Source organism: Macaca nemestrina, chromosome 3 (assembly GCF_043159975.1).
Source record: "Macaca nemestrina isolate mMacNem1 chromosome 3, mMacNem.hap1, whole genome shotgun sequence".
Classification (NCBI taxonomy): Eukaryota; Metazoa; Chordata; class Mammalia; order Primates; family Cercopithecidae; genus Macaca; species Macaca nemestrina.
In genome coordinates, this window is record NC_092127.1 from 26,403,082 (window position 1) to 26,418,807 (window position 15,726).

General features: G+C 35.1%; 1 long non-coding RNA gene across 3 annotated transcripts in view; it reads right to left on the reverse strand.

Moving 5' to 3' along the window:
• Nucleotides 1-606: 606 nt before the first annotated feature.
• Nucleotides 607-15,726, reverse strand: part of LOC139362291 (uncharacterized) — a 76,770-nt gene continuing 61,650 nt past the window's right edge. The window contains exons 2-4 of one of the 3 annotated variants that reach the window (XR_011620859.1): nt 3,615-3,705; nt 2,462-2,748; nt 607-1,137 (exon numbers count right to left, since the gene is read on the reverse strand). This is a non-coding gene — a long non-coding RNA (uncharacterized lncRNA). Of the gene's footprint in view, nt 1,138-2,375; nt 2,749-3,614; nt 3,706-15,726 lie in introns of all 3 variants that reach the window. The other 2 variants (XR_011620858.1, XR_011620860.1) reach the window with 2 other exon arrangements.

Here is a 15,726-nt window from a genome sequence, read left to right on the forward strand (position 1 = left end):
TGACAATGTCTATGATATATGACTTTGTGACAATAGTCTATTTGGTTGTGGTGCCAATTTCTCAACATTTTGTCTCTGAGAAGAGATTAGAGTTGCTCCCAGGGAGGGGATTTATGATAATTGAGTTCTTCTGACTTCTTTTGAGAGCCTCTGCTTTTAGGCAGATAAGGGACTTCAGGAATTCAAACGCCTTCAGCTCCAAATAATGCTTATGTCAACGTGGCATGTTTTGGAGTGGCATATCCTGATCCCTTTCATCAGTTTTGGCTTCCGTGAACATTATTTTATTATGCCTCAAATTTACTTCCTCCAATACAAGTGTGGGAAGTCCTATGTTACTCCAATATCTGTCTCAATTGCCCTCTCCAGTGCCAATCACAGACACTTACTCCTTCTGTTTCCTCATGGAGCCTTCTTTAAAGCTCCTTAGCACATAACATCCAATTAACATTAGATCCACTCATTTGTTTTATTTCCCCCATTAGTTTGTAAACTCCTTTAGACAGCAGTCATGTTTTGTTCATATAACCTGGAATTCACACTAGTTCAAAACATTTTATGATAGCTCATATAGTAAAAACATAAATGCCTGTGGAATAGAATCATCTTTAAAGTGTTTCAGATGTCCAAATTTGCATGCAGTTTTGATCATACAGTTCATTCAATGGGATCAGTGACATGTTTTAAAATCTTAAACAGTTTATTTAGCCATTTCCTGGTGTTTTCACTTTGAAGATTTTGTTATTATGCATATATTTTTGTTCAATTAAAATGTAGTCACTCTTGAAACGTATAACACAGGAAGACAATATGGTTTATTTTCATTTAGCAGCTATTTGTAGTACATTTTGAGCTCTTTGAATTAAAATCTATAGAAATGTTAAGTATTATTATGTCATATCATTAGCATTTTGGCTGGAAACCTCTCCCTCTAGGCACATATGGGATTTTTATTTTTATGCATAAATTTGCATATCTGTTTCACTATCTTTACCAGATGAAAGTCTTTAGATATTAACTTGACAAATATCACGATCACGTCATCAGTTTCAGTCTGGTTCAGTGGGTTTGAAACTTCTTAATGGAGATATTTTCATATCTATTCAGGCTTCAGTAGTATCTCTCTCTCTCTCCCCCCTACAAAGAGGCACTTAATTAGTAGTGGCTGTACATTGACTTAATGAACATATTCATTTTCAAGAATGATTTAAATAATTTTACTTTGTATTTTCAAATAACTCTATGGCAGCATAAATGTTCAGACTGCCAAGTTTCAAATAACTATGGCAGCATAAAATATTCAGAAACAAGTTTCTTCAGAATGTAATCACCAATTTTACACAAGAGATATTTTGCACAGACATGTGAGTGATTGGGCTGTGGAATTTCATAGCTTATTTATTTTCTTTAATCTTTATATAACTTAATGTTCTGGCATCATCAGCCTACACATGAAATATCATGACACCTACATTAACACTCTATGTGTAAACCCTCCTCTGCTTGACTGCAGAGTTCCCTATCCTTATCTCCACCCAAATATATATGAGTCCTGCTTGCTGTCCTTCCCACAACTCACTGGGCTGGGCTCCCATGCCTCAAGAACAGACAGGTCCACAGACAAATGGACCTCTGTTCCCGCTGCCCAATAAAGATGTCACTGGTGACAAAATTATTTGCGCCTTGGAATTGTTGAGCTGGGGCTCTCTCACCATACTTGCCAAGTGAGAGAAATGTTATCCTCTGTCTTACACTCAATTAATTGGGTCCCACAGTGACTTTGCTTCAGTGTCAGAGTTTCAGAGTCAAAGGAAACATCTCTTTCAATTCCCACACAGTCCTCTTCTGAAGAGCACTGAGATGTCATTAGAACTGGTAACTGCTGCCAAGCTGTGCTCTGAGCAATCATTTTTCTTTGACTCTAGAGCCTCATTTAAAGTTGAGATGATTGTGCTAGATGCAATCCTCTCTCACAGAAATTCAATATCAGAAACCCCATTATCTCCCATGTGTATGACCACTGCTAGGGTCTTTATCAAACTTGTCTTTATCTGAATGCCCGTTATGGGCAAAGTTCAAATCTTGCCCTCACTTGGAATACTTTCCAAATCTTTATTTCTCAACAGACACAAGTAGATACCCAAGAACTCTATTAGATGGAAACATCTTACTCTCAGGTAACCAATTAATTTTGATTTTTATCATGCTACATTTCATAATTAAAACTGGTACTAGAACAATTACCACTGAAACATAAAAAATAAAAATGTCCCAATGTAAAAATATAAAATTGCAGCTGTTAGCATAAACTTCCTAAATCAGACTCAGACTGTCAAGTTTCACTTTCTTACTCATCAACTTATTATTTCCATTACCTTGAGCAATTTTTTTAGTTCTCTATTGCTGTGTAACTAATTCCCACAAAATTAGCAGCTTAAAGGAGGTATGTTCATTATCTCACAATTTCTCTGGGTCAGAAATCTGGGTATGACTTCACTGGGTTCTCTGCTTCAGTGTCTTCACAAGGTTGCAACCAAGCTATTGTTCGGGGTACACTCTTATCTGAGGCTAGACTGTGGAAGGATCCATTTTCAAGACACATGGTTGTTGGCAGGATTTAGTTCCTTACAGGTTATTAGGCTGAGGGAATCAGCCTCTTGCTAGCTATTAGAAGCGGTCCTCTTTCACTCTTTCAGTTCCTTGCCATGTAGATCTCTCCATATGGTAGCACGTTTCTGACAGAGACTTCTTGTAAAAACAGAGTTAGGGTCAAATAAGAAATGAATCTTTCCATTATCTTCTCTAATAAGTTCAAGAAGTGAATTGTTGGTAAGAAATCTATTTTTCTACGAGAAGAGTCATCAAAATAGAGGGAAGAGGCAATCCATCACAGTTTCAATCAGAATGCACAACAGGGAAAAGGGATAAAAAGTAGAAAAGTAATAGAAAAGAGTGAAGTGAAAGATGTTTGCTTATCTCTGGGAGAAAAGATAGGTGAAACAGGTTATTTGGGGAAGAATATGTAAAATCGGTTATCATTGGGTATAGGAAACTTAAGTCAGTGGATTTAAGGAGATTTAAGGAGAGACCAGGATCAAATGGTAAGAAAGTCCAAGCTTATAGTGGACTTTGCCTCTTTTTTTTTTTTTTAACCTGTCCTCTGAATTGCCACCCAAACTCTTTAGCTTGATAATGTGAACAAATTCACAACCAAGTTATTTATAGGGACTGCCCAAGCTGCTGCTGAATATAGTATCTTTTTTGTTTTAGATGAATCTTATTTTAAATCATCTTTAATAATAGTCACTATATCTATAGAGTGAGTCTTGTGTCTTTTTTTTTTACATTTAGCACATGATATCTAACATAGAAGAAAATATGAGACTTGAAAAACAGTATAAACCAACTAGACCTAACAGACATGCATACACTACTGCACACAACAGGATAATGCACTTTTACGAAGGGCTATGGGTTATTCTCCATGAAATAATCTATGTTAGGACAGAAAAAAAGGTTAAATACATTTAAAAGGATCAAAATCAGAGAAAGTATGCTTTATAAACATAATATAATGAAACTAAAAATCAGAAACCAGGAACAGTGGCTCCCACCTGTAATCCCAATGTATTGGGAGGCTGAGGCACGAGGACCACATGATGACAGGAGTTTAAGACGAGCCTGGGAAACAGCAATAATTTGTGTCTACAAACAAAAAGAAATGTTTTTTAATTAGCTGGGGATGGTGGTGTGCACTTATAGTCCTAGCTATTCAGGAGGCTGAAGTGAAGGATCTCTTGAGCCCAGGAGTTTGAGGTTGCAGTGAGCCATGATCACACTGCACTCTATCCTGAATGACAGAGCAAGACTGTGTCTCAAACAAACAGACAAAGTCAGTAACAGAGGAAATTTTCAAAATTCATAAATATGTAAAATTAAACAATAGTCTTAAATAATCAACATGTGAAAAAAGAACTCACATAAGAAGCTAGAAAACCCTCTAAAATAAACATAAACAAAACACAACACTTGTGGGACACAGCTCAAACAGTGCTTAGAAATAAATGTATAGCTATAAGTGACTCTGTTAAAAAAAAAAGAAGAAAAAAATGTTAAATCAATAACTTAACTTTGTACTTTAAATAACTAAAGAAAGTAGAGAAATCTAAACCAAAAGAAAGCCAAGAGAAAATGATAAAGATTCAAGGTAAAGAAAATAAAATAGAGACAAGAAAAACAATAAAGCAAATTAACAGAACTAAAATTTGGTTCCTTGAAAAGATCAACAAATTTGACAAACCTCTTGCTAGCCTGCCAAAAAAAAAGCTCTCAAATTGCTAAAATTAGGAATAAAAGGCAAAACATCACTACCAACCTTGCAGAAATAAAAAGTGGAATAGTATGAACAATAGGGAAAAATTAGATATCTTAAGTGAAATGGACGACTTCCTAGGAAGACAAAAACTAACACAACTAAATCAAAAAGAAATGTAAATCTTAATAGCCTTATGGAAAGAAATTGAATTAATAATATAAAATTTTCCACAAAGAAAAGCCCGGGACTAGATGACTTCACAAGTGAATTCTACCAAACATTGAAAGAATTAACAACAATCCACAAATTCTTAAATATCAATCAATTAATCTATCACTTTATCTCTCAATTCATCAATCACTTCAAATGTTATAAACGTAGTGTTTAACATTTGATAAGATCCAGCAACACCCACTCCTAGATATATGCCAAGAGAATGGAAACACATGCCTGTTCAAAAATCTAATAAATGTTATGGAATGTGAATGACATTTTAATAAATCTATTATTTGAAAAATAATTAAATTCTAGAATATAGAATAGATCTAAAGAGAAAAGGAAACTTTTATATCTATGCAGAAAATGTTTTTTTTTTTTGCTGAAAACTGTATGCTTTTTCACTTTTAAACTGCCATACGTTTATCCATTGCAGATTATTTCAAACATGTTTGCCCATGTAATTATGCCAAATTGATTTCAAAATAAATAAATATATTCATTCTCTTACTTTGGTTGTACCAAAATCAGTTGTGCCTGTCAAAATTGTCAAACCATGATGAAATATATATGCAAACAGACTAAAATACATTAACAAAGAGTGCAACAAGTTTCTATTAATTATTGGAACCACTATTTTGTTAAACATAGATGTATAGTAACCAAATTACATAACTTCTGACATAAAGTAAGGGTACTGTAACTAAATTTCAAAGTAAAAGCATTTGCTTTGTCTAGTCAAAGTAAAAAATAACAGCAGAAGCAGCAGCGAAAACAATAGAAATTGTTTTGCCTCTATTTCCCATTGTATTACTTTCTTCCTTTGAAAATAACTTACCAAAATCTCTTTTTTAAATGTCAAAAAATGATTTCCTAGATGTTTCTGTACTTGAAAAAAATAGTCATGGACAGTTTGTTTCAAACATCATAAAACTCTGCTAGGCTATAATGATCCATTTATTTTTTCAGACACCTGGGAACTGTGGGTGGTGTGGGTTCTCCAACTATCTCTTGATTATGTCCTTGGAAAGGAGTAGTAGGTGCCATGCCAATGTTCTTTTGGTATTCTGTTAATGCCAAATAGATCATGTTTTGAATCCTTGTCAGTCTTATCCCTTAATACTAAATGTATTCAGTCCATACTCATTAAATAATACTGCGACATATAATGGTAGAGTTACTGCAGTGTTCACACAATGGTGGCCAGGCTACTAAAAATGTGATGGCAGCAAGCTCTATTTTTCCTTGCTTCTCTTCTGAATTGCACAGATATCTATACAATGAAACCACAAGCAGCAACGTGGTTATAGTCAACCCTCTCCTGGGGTTCCATTAAAATGTCCCAAAATGAATCAGATTGATTATATACTTCAATACCAATGTATTTCAGTTGCAAAATTATCTAGACTGAAATGTAAGACTTAAAGTCTCAGGTTAGGCACAGTGGCTCACACCTGTAATCCCAACACTTTGGGAGGCCAAGGCAGGAGGATCTCTTGAGCATAGGAGCTTGAGATAACCCAGGGCAAAAAAGTAAGACCCCCATCTCTACAAAAAAAAATTTTTTTTTTAAATTAACCAGGTACGGTGGTGCACACCAGTAGCCCCAGTTGCTCTGGAGATTGAGGCAGGAAGAGTGTTTGAACCCAGAAGCTTGAGCTATGTTTGTGTTGCATTTCAGCCTGATGACAGAGCCAGACCCTGTCTCAAAAGTGAAATGAAACTTAGTCTCATTTATTTATTATTTAAACCTCCCTGGTTAATCATGAGTCTACATACCCTCCATTGACTAATTAATTTCTTCATTTTCTTTTTAACATGTTTTAATTGACATTGTAATTGTACATATTTATGGGGTACCATGTGATATTTTGACATGTGTATATGTTATATCATGATCAAATCAGGAGAGTTAGCTAATCCGTCAGCTCATGACCTCATCATTTCTTATGGTGAGAACATTCAAAATCCTCTTTCTGGCTATTCTGCAATGTATAATACTTTACTGGTACCCATAGGCACCCTACTGGGCAAATGAACACCAGAACTTATTTCTCCTATCTGACTGTACCTTCGTACTTATTGACTCCCTCCCCACCTCTCCTTTCCATCTCCTCAGTCTGTGGTAACCACTCTACATTGATTGATTAGCTACTTTTTAAATGTCATAGATTCACCAAAAGGTCTTTGAGTTATGAGCTTAACCTTAAAAAGCCAAATAAAATAAAAACCCAAATAAAAATCAACCCATCAAAATTTTAAAATACTTATTTGATATCTTTTAATTTTTATTTACACAATCCTAGAATAAGGTAAAGAGCAATTATATTGAAATATATGCATAATTTAATTCTAAGAGTAAAATAGATCAACAAAAGAAATACAAAATACATTTTGTCTTTTGTCTTATTATAGATGTGTTAAAAATTCAAATATAAATTTATTTCCTTTTTCTTTCTTTTCTTTTTTTTTTTTTTTTTTTTTTTTGAGACGGAGTCTCGCTCTGTTGCCCAGGCTGGAGTGCAGTGGCCGGATCTCAGCTCACTGCAAACTCCACCTCCCAGGTTTAGGCCATTCTCCTGCCTCAGCCTCCGGAGTAGCTGGGACTACAGGCGTCCGCCACCTCGACCGGCTAGTTTTTTGTATTTTTTAGTAGAGACGAGGTTTCACCGTGTTAGCCAGGATGGTCTCAATCTCCTGACCTTGTGATCCACCCGTCTCGGCCTCCCAAAGTGCTGGGATTACAGGCTTGAGCCACCGCGCCAGGCCTATAAATTTATTTTCAAAGTTTGTAGTAGATACATTGATTCATTCAATCACTCACTAATTAATTTCAATGATTATTTGTCAAGTACCCATTATGTTGGATACTGTTCAGGGATCACTTTGAACATCAACTGTATGATCCATTTAATAATATTAACAATAATTAACATTTGAGTGCTTTTATGTGGCAAGTGGTGTCTGGAGCTATTACCATTTTACAGATAATAAAACTGAAACACAGAGTGGTTAAGTCACTTGCCTAAGGCCAAAAGGCTAGGAATGAAAGTTGGACTCCAATAGAGGCAATCTGACACTGAAGCCATCACGTTTCATCAGCACTAGACTCTTCTGCCCTTAAACTATACCCACTGCATGCTACATTTCTCTCTCTCTCTCTCCAGTTTTAGCAATATGCAGTACTTTGGCTATATAATTTTCTTTCATTTCTTTATCGTTTTAGAGTTTTCCATTTTTCCTCTTAACCCTTGATTATTGGTTGAAGCATCCCTATTTTTAGGTCATGTTGATATCAGACACGTCACAGAATTCTGATTCTAGATGGTGCCTTTATCATCTGATCCTGTTTCTTAGTATTTCATGAGGATCTTTGAGGTCCCAAAATGGTAAGAAGCTTATGCAATCTGCAGACTTGTCAAATTCAATGATTTGACGAGTTTAAGCAACTAGCTAAAGATAATCATCTTATTATTTGTTCACTCTGACAGTTTGTAGCCTTGGTTTATAGAGCAATTTGTATGTCAGACAGGAGTTGTTTCAGTGAGTATCCTTTAGGGATGTCTCTAGAAAACCACTTAATTCCCCAGGGGTTGGGAATTATATTAATTCCCTAATTATATTAGTCACACATTTCAAACTAAGTTCTGCTTTTTTTCTAGAACAAAAAGCAAGAGCTACTATAATCTCCAAGGCATACATGCTTCAATAACAAAAAAAATTTTTCAGGGACTTGGTGGCAATTCAATTATACCAAAAAGTAGTCAATGTTTTGTATCATGAAACTTGTGCATTTTTTAATCAATGAAAGCAAAGCTGAATAAGGTTTTTTGGATTTTTTGTTTCTACTTTAAAAAGTAACACAATAACTATTAAATTAAGAATCACAATAATATGAAAAAATTGGTATTTAATACTGCCATAAATTTATAAATAGTAATTGTTCCCTTCCTTGGTTTTATTCACTCCTCTTTCTGTTGGAAATAGAAATTGATATATTTTTTAAAAAATACAATACTCTTTAACCTACTCTGAGAGTTTGAGATCAATACTATTAATGCCATGGATCTTTATGGCAGGAGATAAATAATCTGCATGTGTTATCTTAACCCCACAATAACCTTATGGCACAGGCAGAACCGAGGATTCAAGGACTGTCAATGACTTACATAAGATCAGTGACATGGTATTGCTGTGTGCTCACCAGATCTCAACTTGAATTATATTTCCCAGAATTCCCAAGTGTTGTGGAAGGGACCCAGGGGGAGATAATTGAATCATGGGGGCCAGTCTTTCCCATGTTATTCTCATGATAGTGAATATGTCTCATGAGATCTGATGGGTTTATCAGGGGTTTCCACTTTTGCTTCTTCCTCATTTTCTCTTGCTGCCACCATGTAAGAAGTGCCTTTTTCCTCCCTCCATGATTCTGAGGCCTCCCCAGCCATGTGGAACTGTAAGCCCAATTAAACCTCTTTTCCTTCAGGTATGTCTTTATCAGCAGCATGAAAACGGACTAATACAATAAACTGGTACCAGGAGTGGGGTGTTGCTGAAAAGATACCTGAAAATGTGGAAGCAACTTTGGAACTGGGTAACAGGCAGAGACTGGAACAGTTTGAAGGACTCATAAGAATACAGGAAAATGTGAGAAAGTTTGGAACTTCCTAGAGGCTTGTTGAATGGCTTTATCCAAAATGCCGATACCGATATGAACAATAAAATCCAGGCTGAGGTGGTCATAGATGGAGATGAGGAACTTGTTGGGAACTGCAGCAAACGTGACTCTTGTTCTGTTTTAGCAAAGAGACTGGTGGCATTTTGCCCCTGCCCTAGAGATTTGTAGAAATTTGAACTTGAGAGAGATGATTTATGGTATCTGGCAGAAACAATTTCTAAGCAGCAGAGCATTTGAGAGGTGACTTGGGTACTATTAAAGGCATTCAGTTTTAAAAGGGAAACAGTATAAAAGTTCAGAAAATATGGTGCCCAATTACGTGATAGAAAAGAAAAACTAATTTTCTGTGGAGAAATTCAAACAGGCTGCAGAAATTTGCATAAGTAGCAAGGAGTCTAATATTAATTCCCAAGACCGTGGGGAAAAACTTCCAGGCCATGTCAGAGACCTTCATGGCAGCCTCTTCCATCACAGGCTTGGAAGCCTAGGAGGAAAAAGTGGCTTCATTTGCCAGACCCAGGGTCCCTGTGGTTTGTACAGCCTAGGGACTTGGTGCTCTGTGTCCCAACTACTCCAACTGTGGCTGAAAGGGGCCAATGTAGAGTTCAGGCTGTGGCTTCAGATGGCAGAAACCCCAAGCCTTGGCAGCTTCCATTTGATGTTGAATCTTCAGGTGCACAGAAGTCAAGAACTGAGGTTTGGGAACCTCTATCTAGATTGCAGAAGATGTATGGAAACACCTAAATGCCAAGGCAAAAGTTTGCTGCAAGGGTGGGGTGCTCATGGAGAACCTCTGCTAGGGTAGTGCAGAAGGGAAATGTGGGGTCTGAGCCCCCACACAGAGTCCTCGGGCACTGACTAGTAGAGTTGTGAGAAGCGGACTACCATCCTCCAGATCCCAGAATGGTAGATCTGCTGACAGGTTGAACCTTGTACCTGGAAAAGCTGCAGACACTCAACAACAGCCTATGAAAACAGCCAGGAGGGAGGCTGTACCCTGCAAAGCCACAGAGGCAGAGCTGCCCAATATCATGGGAACCCACCTCTTGCATCAGCATGACCTGGGTGTAAGGCCTGGAGTCAAAGGAGATCATTTTGGAGCTTTAAAGTTTGACTGCCCCACTGGATATCAGACTTGCATGGACCTTGTAATCTTTCTGTTTTCACCAATTTCTCCCATTTGGAATGACTGTATTTACCAAATACCCAAAAGCTGTACCCTCATTTTATCTAGGAAATAACTAGCTTGCTTTTGATTTTTGCATAGGCAGAAGGGACTTGACTTGCCTTAGGTGAAACTTTGTACTGTGAACTTTTGGGTTAATGCTGAAATTAGTTAAGATTTTGGGGGACTATTAGAAAGGCATGGTTGGTTTTGAAATGGGAGGACATGAGATTTGGAGGGGCCAGGAGTGGAATGATATGGTCTGGCTGTGTCCCCACCAAATCTCAAACTGAATTGTATTTCCCAGAATTTCAACATGTTGTGGGAGGGACCCAGGGGGAGGTAATTGAATTATGGGGGCGGTCTTTCCTATGCTATTCTCATGACAGTGAATAAGTCTCATGAGATTTGATGGGTTTATTACGGGTTTCTCCTTTTGCTTCTTCCTCATTTTCTCTTGCTGCCTCCATGTAAGAAATGCCTTTCACCTCCTGCCATAATTTTGAGGCCTCCTCAGCCATGTGGAACTGTAAGTCCAATTAAACCTCTTTTTTTTTTCTCTCAGTTTCAGATATGTCTTTATCAGCAGCGTGAAAATGGACTAATACAGTTAGTCTGCTAGGAATTTGCAAGCCCAGGTGTAGAACACACTTTTGCAGTCTTAAAGTAGTGTAACTTTTATCACATTTTTTTGTCTCTGAGCTTGTGAAGAAAGAGAGAAGTCATAATATAATCCCCATACCTTCCTTCCTCTCATTGCAGTGGTTCTAAACTTGAGTATATAAGAATTACTAAAATGTAGATTTGGGGGTTCTTTGCTTCAAAATATCAGGATTGAGGCTAAGAACTCTGTATTTTAATAGTCATATTTGTTGATTCAGTTGCCAGTTCAAAGTCAAAAATTAAAAATACTTCTGTGTGCTAATTCTTAGTTTTTTATTTAATGTAGGCAAATTACAGGAGTATTAGATGAGAAATATGATGGCCAAACTGTGAAGTCTTGAGTAAATTCAAGGGCAACTTCAGAACTAGAGTGAGAGGAGTAATTTAACTTCTAAGACTACATTTTGGATATAAACGGCTCCCTACAAACTGTGTTTTCTTTTCTTACTACAACTGTAGTTTTTTTTCTTTTTTAATATTCCAAACTAGGCTAAAAATTTGAAAGCAGTTTTCTTCGTAACATTTTTCATCCCTACTCAAACCCCAACATTTGGAAGAAATGTCTGTTTCATGTTATTTTTGATACTTTTCATTTTTGTCCCTGATGGAAACTGGCAGTGAAAAAACATGGAAATTTTCAAAATCCAGTAATCAAATTTAACTACTGTCTTAGGAACAGGCTAGCAATTTTTAGAATTCTTCCTAAGCCATTGATTTTATTTATCAACATTTATTGCAAATTCTCCTCTGTTGAAAGATTTATTTCTAGCTGTAATTAATAATATAGAAAGGTTTCCTAGCTCATTTCTAAAAAGTGGTCATCTTTGAAATTTAACTCTCAAAATTATACCCTACTGTGGTCACATCCAGAAGCAGATTTAGAGTTTTATTAAGTGTGGTAATTACTTCTTTGTAAATCTGGTACTCTTTAGTTAAATTATAAAACTTGAACTTGAGAATATGGTTTTAAACTATTATTTTTGTATACATAGAATATATCTTTGTTACTGACCTGTCAGTCACTTTATTGAAATCTGCTATAATTAATTGACTTACTCAGAAAAGAGTAAGCTTTTAACACTTACAGACGATAAGCTCCTTAAGGTGAGTGTCTGTGTGTGACTCATCTGTGATCTCACCAGCACATTACACCTATATAGATTGTCAATAAATACTTATGTAATTAGTTTCTGTTATAAGAGTTTTAGAGACATACAGATCAGAAATCAGATTCTGAGTCTTCCACATATTTATTTTTTCTGTTTAGGCAAATAGATTTTCTTCATCTGTAAAAAGGGAATTAAAAAAGCACTAAATAAAAAACAACACTAAAATTAAAAAAAAACTCTTACGTTTAGTTTGAAAATTGAATAAGATAATGTATATAAAGCTCTGAACATGGGGCTGAAATTATACTAAGTACTCATTTGAAGTTAGTTATTAATAAATGAATGAAAGATTATGAAATATTTTTGATGGTCACCTGTACGTTATAATAGCAAGCTATTGAAAACAACTTAAATATGCATCTAGAGAAGATTGGTTGAAAAAACTATGCCATATATACATGAAGAAATTTTAAAGCACCATAAAAGAAGATAAGAAAGTGTTTTATGTACTGATGTGAAATTTACTATATATATATATTTATACAAGTGTGTGTATATATATGTATTTATACAAGTGTGTGTGTGTGTATGTATATACATGTTGGGAGATCACACAGATGAATCAGACAGGCACTCTCATCTTAAGGAACTTGTCTGTAAGTGTTAAAAATGGCCTGATCATTTCTGAGTAAAAGTATAAATACACGCACACATATCTATATACAGGCATACACATATGTATATGCACATACATATCTGTAAATATAATTTGTATATATTTACTTGTATATGCATATAATATTTCTGTAAAGATAGACAAGAAAATGAAACTCTATTGTTTGCAGGGAAGAGAATTGAGGTCTAAGACACAGAAGTAATATTCTACTTCTTATAGCTATATTTTTCTTGTATTCACTTTTATAGTATTTGAATTTTGGAAAATATATATTATTGACTCAAAACATAAGTAAACATAACTAAATATTTTTGAAATAGCAAAGGAGAGAGATTTAAACTAAGACCATAACAAGAAAATAATGAGGAAAGAAAATAACTTTCATCTGAGGAATGTGAGCCCTTTCAAGTTATTAGACCCAGAGACTCATTAAAATGAGACAGTTATCACACCATACTCCCCACTTTGAGCTATGCATTCATCTCTCCAAGAGTCTTGCTATTGCTACAAGTACCTATAAAGTAACCTAATAATGCCATACTGGGATACTATAACCCATACCCTGCAACTTAACAATGGATAGCCAATCAGTAATCAATGCTATTTCTATAAACCAATGATAATTTTTGACAAATAATTTTGTATCAGCCCACTACTCATCCCCTCCTTTTGTTTCCTTTTAAAAATCTACTTGTAACTGCTATTAACCAGAGTGTACATTAAGGGCAACTTAAATCTGTGCTTCCAGGTTGTGATCCTCAGCCTTGGCCCAAATAAATGCTATACCTATTAATTTTGCCTTGGCCTCTTCCTTTTAGGTAAACAATAACAACTACTTAGAACAAATATTTGTCATTCATGCAAAGAAAGACTTACAGATTGTAAAATGGTCTCACAGGAAAATAAAAACTTTTAACATGTTTACATGGAAACTATAATAAATAAAAGCATTTCTTTCTTTTATGTTTATAGATTTATTTTCTCTTCCTTGTTCTACAGTAGGAACAGTCTTCAAAACATCTTTGGGAATGGTCATATACTTCATTATTACTATACAATACTTAAATGGTTTATTGTTATATTTAAATGACATTAACATTTTACTAGTGAAAGTTGACGCACACTGTCTATGCGTAAGAGTTTTTTCTTAAACATCTCCATTCTTTCTGTACCATATAATTAAGAATGACTTGATTTTAAGGTATTTATGAATAAGAAATAAATTATTATAGAGCTCAACGTCAGAGTTCATTCAGAAATCACCACTTTATGTTTTGTTTATTATGCACTATGCACTTACAAGTGATTGTTTAAAGATAATTTCAGGACTATATTACTGAATAATTTTTAAAGTATAAGTCAGCTTTTGTTTTTATTTTAGTATAAGCTGGAGCCACATAGCATGAATGGTTGGCCTAAGGAATCATGAGTTTATACGTGAGGCTTGTTAGAGAACTGTGAATAAAATTTCTCTATATAGCCTAGAGTTTTAAAATTCTAATAAGAAAATGTTCCATTTTTCCTATAGCCAACATTAGTCTTAAAGTGGAATCCTTATATGTTAGGACTGAGAAGTGGCGTCGCTTATCAAAAATGAATGGAGAAAACAGGCTCAGTATAATTAATAAAATGTTCTTTGGTTATGAGTTTCTTTCTGAAAGAAGAAACTGTTTTTCACACACTTCAAAGACTTTGCACTAATCTATTAAAAATAGAGTATATTAAATTAATCATTATGTGTAGGAAACACTTTACTTGTACCTGAAAGCAGTTTAATCAATTTGGTGTTGATTTAACTTTAAAAGCATGATGCAGTAACAACTGGGTATCTACCCAGAGGAAAAGAAGTCACTATATGAAAAAGATACTTGCACACACATGTTTATAGCAGCACAGTTCAAAATTGAAAAACTATGGAACCAGCCCAAGTGCCCATCAATCAAGAAGTAGATAAAAAAAATTATCATGGAATACTACTCAGCCGTAAAAAGGAATGAAATAATGGCATTTGCAGCAACCTGGATGGAATCACAGATCATTATTCTAAGTAACTCAGGAATGGAAAACCAAAGATTGTATGTTCTTACACATAAGCGGGAGCTAAGCTATGAGGACACAAAGGCATAAGAATGATACAATGGACTTTGGGGACTTTGATGGCGGAAGCACGCGGGAGAGGGATAGATAAAAGACTACAAATTGGGTACAGTGTATACTGCTTGGGTGATAGGTGTACCAAATCTCATACATCACCACTAAAGAACTTACTTATGTAACCAAACACCACCTGTTCCCCAGAAACCTATGGAAATAAAAAATAAAAATAAGATATTGGAGGAAACATTAAAAACAATAATAAAAGCATAATAGGGTAGAGAAAGATTTCTTAGGCAAGATACAGTATACCCCAAAGGGCAAACATTTTTACATTTGACTATATCAAATTAACAACTTTCTATAAAAAAAGTGTGCTAAAATCAAAAATTAAAATATAAAAGCATGTTAATTCACATGAAGCCCTCAGAACCATGCCTGACAAACAATAAAGACTCAACATCTGTTGATATTATTAGATGTATTTTTGGCAGTGGAATCAGAAATATAAACTCATATGAGAGCAAAACTATCGTTTATCAACAATATTTTATTGAACTATACATGCAGGTAAATACCCAAATCCTAAGTGAAGAGCTTAATGAATTTCCACAAAGTGAGCACACCTGCCTAGATCAACAAATAAAGCATTGTCAGATTTTAGAAACCTCCTCATAGCCCTACCCAATTTTTACTCTCTTCCTACTTGCCAGATGTAGTCACTAACTTAACATCTAACAACATAGCTCAATTTTGCCTGGATTAGACTTCTATACAAATGAAATCACACAACATGTATTATTGGTTTAT